Source organism: Solanum verrucosum, unplaced genomic scaffold (genome assembly GCF_900185275.1).
Source record: "Solanum verrucosum unplaced genomic scaffold, falcon-dt-bn FXZP01000107.1, whole genome shotgun sequence".
NCBI lineage: Eukaryota > Viridiplantae > Streptophyta > Magnoliopsida > Solanales > Solanaceae > Solanum > Solanum verrucosum.
The window spans coordinates 362,710-371,668 of record NW_026020273.1 but is presented as its reverse complement, the minus strand read 5'-3'; positions in this window follow the sequence as shown (position 1 = coordinate 371,668).

Genomic DNA, 8,959 nt, shown 5'->3' with positions numbered 1-8,959 from the left:
CTTGTGAGAGTGTGATCCTAGTTTGGCACCATTTGAGCCTATCCTTTTCCTTGGAAGAACCTTGAACACAAGTGACCCTTTCCTTTCCCACCTATAATCTTCATGAGACATTGGTTGTTATAAATAGCCAACTTAGGCCAAAAGCCTAAGTTGGGGGTGTGGTGAAAAAGGAGGTAAACAAGAAGTTTGAGAAATTCCCCCCCTCCCCTTTTGAAAGAACTTTTTTGAAAAAGAAAGAAACCCCTCCATATTAAAAAGAAGAAAAGAAAAAAGGAGAAGAAGAAAGAAAGATTGAAAAAGAGAAATAATGTTTAAATAAAGTGTGTGAAATGAGCAAAAGAAATGGGGTATCCAATGAAGTTTTGATTTAAATAATAGGGTGTGGATTTGGAGAATTAAAAAGTGTTATAGAGAAGGTGAAAGATTGAAATGCAGGCCATGCTTCATGAAGGTAGAAGTCACTTAAGCCTAAATGACCAAACCATTACCCCCAACCCCGTACAAGCCTTAAAAGACCTTTGTGATCTTGACTGAGCTTATTATCTTGTTGGTTGGAAAATATAGGCAAAAAACTATGGGAAATGATCATGAATGTGTTTGTTGTTGAGAGGGTGAGAGTTGTTTGTGATTCCTACATTCTGAAAAGCATGATACTACTTGTGTGAAGATGGAATAGTTTTTTTCGGGTGAGGGCATTCAAATGTTTTTGTTGAGCTTGAACTTGCATTTGAAGCAAGCATTGTGAATTTGAGTCCATTTGATGATGTTTAGTCACAATTTGAAACTTAGAGTGCACAATTGAACATTGCATGTGTAATTTGATCCTCTTGTGTGCATGCATGTTGAGTCTTGAGCAACACTGTTTGTAGACATCCTTGTTGGACTAATTGATCTTGAGTTTTACTTAAGGACAAGCAAAAAGTTAAGTTGGGGTGTTGATGAGTCCTAGATTTTGACTTATTTAAGGCTTAGTTTTCATAGTATATTGTCCTTAAATACCTAATGTATGCTCTAAACTGATGTTAAAATGTTGATTTGCAGCAATGGAGACAAAGGAGCAGGGCAAGGACATTATTGGGCAAAAAGGAGCTAAAAAGACATAAAAAAACTGAAGATGCAAAAAGTTGAGAATCGAAAAAGCCACTCGATGACTTCCCGAGTGGAACGTCAGCCCGCCTAAAGTTCCAGACTGCCAGCCTTGGGGAAAAGCCAACTTGGCGATGGATTTGGACCTTCGGTGAACTGCCGACCGGATTAATGGCATATCCTGTATCGCCTAAAGTTACAGAGCTTTGAGGATAAAAAGCCAAAGGCGATGGAAAGGAGCGATTGGCACATTGCTGACCTGGTCGGCGACACTCTACTTACCTAGCCTAATAGTCCTTGCAGCCAAAATTTAGGAAATAAATTGAATTTTAAAAAGAGTTCAAAGGGTCCTGGTTTTATTTTTTGAAGTCGAGTTTTAGTTATGTTCCATTTTAGTAGTTCTCTTAGTATTTTCTCCATGGTAGAACAATATTGAAGGGTTTCTCAAGTGGATTTTGAAGTGGGTCTTTGATTGTTACCATTTTGAATCATTGTAAAGACTTGGATTGCAATACCCAGATTATGAAGAACGTAATTGGTATTAATTTCTATCCTTTTATGATGCTTGGCTAAAACCCCAGTTCTTGGGGTGTGATCATGTATTATTTGCGTGATTAGCTTATGGATATTGTTGTTTAATAATCTAAATGATGTTTTAATGTGGGGTTGATCGATAGCTAAGTAGTAATATAAGAATTGTAGTTGAAAATACAATTTTAGCTTAGTGTTTTGGGCTTGCTCGAGAGAGACGTTCTAAAGCCAAGGTTATCGATTGATGATTGTAATGCATGGGTTATTGTGGGTTCAACTCGAGAGAGTGAATCATAACTCATTCCTACCTATCTAGCTCGAGAGAGTATATAAATTAAGGTTTTGGGTTGTTCTTAGTGTTAAGATTGTCGAGGTTCGTGAGAACTCGCTTGAATCATAATGAGAAAGCGATTGCACCTATAGTCTAGCCTACCCACAAAAATTCAGCTATTTATTAATAAACTTCAATGACCCATATAGTGAAATTAGCCTATAATCGATGACATCCCAAGAATTCCTTCCTACTTTATTGATCTCCTGTTTTAGTGATTATCGTAGTTGCTAATTGACACCTTTAAACCCCCCATTTGACATTCACTGTCAAACCCTTAACTTACTTTGTTTGGTTTCGACAATGTCTACATCTATAACCAACTGAACCATAAGCTTTATTTCCTAATTGAATTTGATATGGTACTGCTCCTTGTGGGTTCGACCCCAACCTTTTGTTGGGTTATATAGTAGATTACGATCGCCTACACCTAGTATTGGATGAGTTGTAGTTGAGATTTTATTAATTGCCACCACATAATAGCAAACCCTTTAAATTGATCAATGATAAAGCAACTCTTCTTAACCTCGGTCAAATTATTGACTTGGAAGATTCTTTCACAAAGCGACTCCCATTCTAGATAAGCATCGGCATATCATTCTCCTTTGAAAGGTGGGAGACTAGTATTATTTAGAGTTGATTCCAACATCTCGACCTCCACTTCCACCTTGGCTCCATAATAATTTCCTCGGCCCTCACCCACTTGGTTGTTGTAGTAACCTTTTTGGAATTCCCCTTGATATTGGTTACCATGTTCTTCTCTCAATTCTTGACCATACTCTTGATTGCCATAGGCTTCCCGTGGTTCTCCACCTTGAGGTTGGTTCCCATATTGTGTTCTCCGATGTGGTACCTGACCAAATCTACCTCATCTCCCTCTATACCCATTTGACCTCTTGGTCTATTCCTTTGTGCTTCATTCCATGGTGCTTCTTCACCTTCACCTTCATATCCCCCTTGGTACTCATCATCCCTCACCTCTATTACGGGAATTGGTTGGGTTTGTGGCATTTGGTTGGGTGGATTTTGGTTAGTGGTGCTTGGTAAGGTTGGTTTTGGTTTGGGAGAGCTTTTCGATGAGTTGGGATTGGAATGGTCGATTAGTATTTTGGACATTGGAACCGAAACAGTTTGGTGTTGGGTGGAATGCTTTGTGGAAGGCTCTGGGTGTGATAGTAGGAGAAATAGTATGGTCGTGCCCACTTGTTGAAGCACGAAAAGTAGCTTGTGGGGTGGAATTAGTAGAGTTAATTCGACCCTCCACATTGTTCATCCCATCATCCATCTTCGACACACTACCTTTCATAGTGGCCAGTTGTTCTTCCATGTTCTCCATCCTCCAACCCATATTAGTAATTGCCTCCATTATAGATTCCAAAGTAACCCCTCCCATTGGTGGTTGAGTTTCACTTCCGATTTCCATGGTACCTAGCAATAAGATAATTTAACAAAAAACAACAAACAATGTTAGTGTTAGTAAAATGAACTGATAATCACTCGTGTTTACACACCTTTGATTGCCTCTCAAATTGACTCGGCTAAGGTTGAAGATTGCTTATACTCGGTTGATCACAAAGTATCAATTTCTACTGTTGGCCGGAATGGATTCTTGTTTCAAGAAAGATGGACGACTCGTTTAAAGCAAAACATACTTGAATTGAAAAGTTAACTACGAAGAGAATTCAAGAATCAATAATCAACAAGTAGATCAATTTCGAGTTGAAAATTAGTTTAGGAATCTTGTGAACGATTGAGAATCAAGAAAAGGAAACTAAGGAATTAGAACCTGAGATTAGGGGCGCATAAAGTGAGTTTCGAGACTCCAAATTCATTGATTTTTTTTACCAAAGTTGAAGTTCGACTCACCAACTTGAAATTTAACTCACCAAATGTTACAGATTGTTCAGGCAATTCGGCAATCTGGGGGTCATTCGGCGTGTAGCCTTTTGGACTTTGATGAGTAAAGTCGGGCTTGTCGAAAAGTTCCAGTGAGTGCACTAGAGACCTCCGAATTTTGTGCTTTTGTGGTCCCCCTGTACTTTTTCCTTTATTCCTTACCCCGTTTGATAAACTCCCTTGTGTACTAACACTTATTCACTTTATCTTTCATTTCCTTTTGGATTAAACACCTTTTTTGTAGATTCCTTCTTCTTGAAGATTTGAATTTTCTTCAAGAACACTACGAACAAGATGAAGACCCAAAATAAAACCCTCAATAATTTTGGCTTGGTATTTCATGAAATTTGAGATACAAATTCCCCTTGATGTAGGAAACAAACCCCAATACTTTTTATCTTTCAATTATTTGCCAAATCCTTCAAATTTTAAAACCCATTTGCATCTTTTTCAAGCTTCTTCAACCAACAATGATGGAATCTTCAATAGAGCCCCAAACTTCACCAAATCTCAGATTTAGACTCAAATAAGACTAGGGAATACTAAGCTAGAGTTATAAATTTTTAAAAAAAGACTCAAATCAACAATTTTTTTTGGGGTTTTCTTTAAAAATAATTTTGACAATTTTTTTTTGTAGCAAATCCAAGACTAGAATCGAAGGAACGAATCTAAGCTCGGCTCTGATACCAAATGATGTAATTCCCGCTATGAATTACAGATAAAATGTGGAAATTAAAGGCAAGAAATTAAGATAGATAGACACAAAAAGAGAAAATAGAAAGCAACCAAAAGGTATATTAAACCTTAAGACCTCAATCCGTTAATCCTACGAGAAGCACCTACCTCTTACGAAGACCTCAAGGGAATTGAATTCACCTCGCAACCGACATATCTAAACAAAATTCAACCAAATCCTAGACCAAGCTCTCAACATTCATTCATGAGTTTCACAATATCAATATCCAAAATATTCTACTGAAATGGGAACCTAAACTAGCTATTTATAGCTATTACAAAAGTGGCCCAAAATAGGGTAAAGGGTGAGCTGGGCCGAATGGATTCGGTGAGTCGCCGATCAAGTTGGCGAGATGACTCACTTCTCAGAGGCTCCAGGAACATTAGGTGAGCTGGGTCGGCTTGCCTAAGGGATTCGGTGAGTCGCAAATAGGTTCGGCGAGGTGACCCCTCCTCAGGACCATTCTATAACTTTAGGTGAGCTGGGGTCCTCGCCCAAGCCATTGGGCGAGTCGCCGAATGGATCCTGCTACTCGCCTACACTTGAACCTTCAATCTTCTTCCCTGCACTTTCCCAAGAGATCTTACATGCATGGGAACATCTCCTTTCCATCAATACAAGCTCAAGAACCCCTAACTACTCTTCAAGTGAGCGGCCTTGGTGCAATCCGAATTGCATCATATACTGAAGTTGGAAAAGTATAATCATTAAATTAATTTTATATTAATTCTAAAGAGCTATTACAAATAAATAGAATACAGTGATATTAAAGATACAATATTTGATTTGCCTACAAAGATCAAGTTTGTTTGTATATAATTTGTCACCGATTGATTCTCATGGCAAGTCTTATTTTGGTTTTTTTTTGCGGGTACATTTGTGTAGTTTTATCCAAAGTAAGACTGATTTACATTACAAGGGTAAGATGATGGATTCATATCCCATCGCAACAAGAGGATAAGACGACATATTCATGTCCAATCGTACCAAGAGGGTACGATATTGAGTTAAAGTCCTGGTGCACCATGTTGTGAAAATATTGAGTTCAAGTCCCATCGATCTATTACCTAAGAGGCCTTTTTATGGGCAAGACATTGGGGTTCAAGTCTCAATGCACTATAATGATGACTAAAGCAAAACAATGTGCTTCGATTAGAAAGCCATGAAACCTATTCCACTGAATTTGTTCTATTCTTTGATATGAATATGGTAGCAATGTATGATATGTCTGAAAGAAGAAAAATGATTGAAAAATGCACATGAACATGGAATGAGGTACTAAAGCTATCATAAGTTAATATGCTCAAATGATTGTGTTCCATTTCATAAAGAATAACAACTTTTGATAAATGCTAAAAATACCTACGGATCCATTCACTGAAGTGAATTGATATAGTCCACCATGCTAGGCCTGAAAGAGGTTACGTCCGTTATCGTTGACGTGGTATCACGAAGAATGTCTCTGGGCAGACATGTGTTATAGAAAAATTTCTTGTTTTATCTTCTAGCTCGTATTGGATAAAAATTAGTGCAATTAAGATATTCTCTTACATTCTAGGAACGTATAAATAGAGATATTTGTGGACCTATTTGTCACGCCCCAAACTCGAGGGGCGCAACTGGCTCCTAATGCCAAATCTCAGGCTCGAGCCGACCCTGCTGAACCATTTGCTACTAGCGCATGGCAGCCACACGCAATCAATAAATCAAACAAGTATATCTCAGCTTAAAACTAAGCCATCGGCCGGCAAGGCCCCTGTCAACTGATCTATAAAAGAAACAGCTACTCCCAGTAGATCATATAAATAAATAGTCAACTAGCACATAAGTCCTGATTGGTCCGTCGAGGCCACCATGATATCTATACCAAAACTAAAAAGTAGGTATATATTAATACAATACATCAAACAACTCACAAGCTTCCGCAAACCAACAACATAGGCTAGTATGACCATAACGTAGCTATAAACCCCACACACTAGTTTGCAAGCCTTTAAGAGTAGTAAAGATTGGTGGGACAGGGCCCAGCCTACCCATAAAGATATATACAACAAAAAGTAACAAACCTCCCAACTCTGGCAGCACCAGAGGAAAGGGGCTAGCCAACCGGATAAAAGTCAATCCTACTGCTGAGGAGGCCTACTCAGTCGTTAGTCAAGACCTGCATGCATGAATGCAGCGCCCCCAAAGCCATGGGGCGTCAGTACAAATAATGTACAGAGTATGAAAGGCAATAGACTATGATAAGGTATCCTGATATACTGGAATAATCCAATAAATAAATCAAGGCTAAGATAAGTGTATTGACCTGCTCCTAAATCTAAACTTATCAAAAATAATAAAACAACAACCTAACCAAGCCCCCATAAGCTCGGCAGGTACAAATAGCACACAAGACCACCTACTCAGGCCCCCATAAGCCCGAAAGGTGCCAATCAACCTATATACCCCTATCAGTAGTCCCCTAGCCCCGTAGGCAGTCACATAGCCCTCTTAGGCATTAATATAGCCCCGTAGGTAGTCACATAGCCCTCTTAGGCATTAATATAGCCCCGTAGGTAGCACATATCTCTCTTAGGCATCAACGTAGCTTATAGACAACTCATAGCCCTCTTAGGCAACAATATGGCCTTGTAGGAAGCACATAGCCTTCTTAGGCGTCAATATAGCCCTATAGGCAACTCATAGCCCTGTTAGGCATCCATATAGCCCTGTAGGCAGAACATAGCCCTTATAGGCATATATCACATTCCTGTAGCTAACCACAAAAGCCCCAACGACAATAATAACCATCCAACCGCTAAAAACGAGCAATTTAGTTATAAGCAACCTATACAAATAGCCTCTAAGTCGTGTCCAAACATATGGACGCTACTAACTGAATAAGAATCCCGACAAGGAAGGGTTATATCAACTTGAGCAGCCAATAATCAACAATCACGGCTACAATTATATCATGGATAACAACCCAAATACATTGCTTCTAAGCTTTAAGGAAACATGTCGTAAGTAGGGAATAGCCTTAACATACCTTTTTCGCTAAGTTCACGTGGCCTAATGACTTTTACTCAATACTCCCTCGATACTACAACAAGGTAGGACCATAATCAATACACAAAAATAAAAGATACCATGACAATACGATAAAATATATGTAATTTCCGTCGCAAATTACTATTTGCTGCTTATAAAAGCTAGAGTCAATGAAAGAAGGGTCTTACCTCGATCTTTAGGTCGTAATACGTTTCAAAACCTTCAAATATATCCAAACCCTTGTTGTCCCAACACTAAAGTGTGATATGCTACGCAATCGATAAAACAAATTATACCACGATGATGAGCCCAACGCGTAGAACAACTTTCGTCAAGGACTTAAGTCGAGAAAATCTATATTTCACTTGATCCTAGAAATGGGTTTCTCTAATTTCTCTGTTTTTAGCTTAAAAATGGTGAAAAAAGTCGAAGGAGAAGATATATGTAACATTCCACCGGCTTAGGGCCCCACCTCACGTGGCTGCTTGTGCAATCCCACGAAAATGCGAATATCTCTCTATTCTGAAGTCCTATGAACGAACGGTTTGATGCTTTGGAAATTAGACTCGTAGACCTTCGATTTCATAGCTCACGGGGACCATAAATCTTAATAGATTGGGAGAAAACGTCTGAGACATTTGGATCAAATTTCAGACAAATATTTAAAAAGGAATTTACGGTAACTTTCGCCAACCTTTATTTTGTCACTTACCTAACTTCAAAACTTGAGATACCACACTTGAACACTTAAAATATCACATAACACATCATTTTTAATTTATTACTCACCCTCCTTGTCTTTTCACGAAGATACGAGTTAATTTAGACGTTTTTAAAAGTCGGGGTTTACATCCTTCCCCCTTAGAAACATTCGTCCTCGAATGAAAAATCTGAATCACGCTGTTCAGTCCTTAGGAGTTGCCAAAATTTAGGCAGTGTATCCTTTGTAAATGTCACTATCTAGGAACCTAAAATGTAAAGTTTCTAACCTAGGCGTCTCACATGACAACATAAATAGCTAAGCATTATAGCTCCACCACAACAGTGCGAGCAGATATACAATGACAACCATAATAATAATAATAATAAGCAATAGTATATATATATATATATATATATATATATATATATGTATCTTACCTTACTGCCCTAATATAAACTAATATGGCATCACCCTGGGGTATGAAACAAGTGAGGATATTTGGACCTCATGCCATCCTCAGCATCCCAGGTCACCTCTTCTCTATTTTTGTTCCTCCACAATACTTTAACCGAAGCCACCTCTTTGGTCCTCAATTTACGGACCTGCCGATCTAATATAACAACTGGAGTTTCCTCGTAGGACA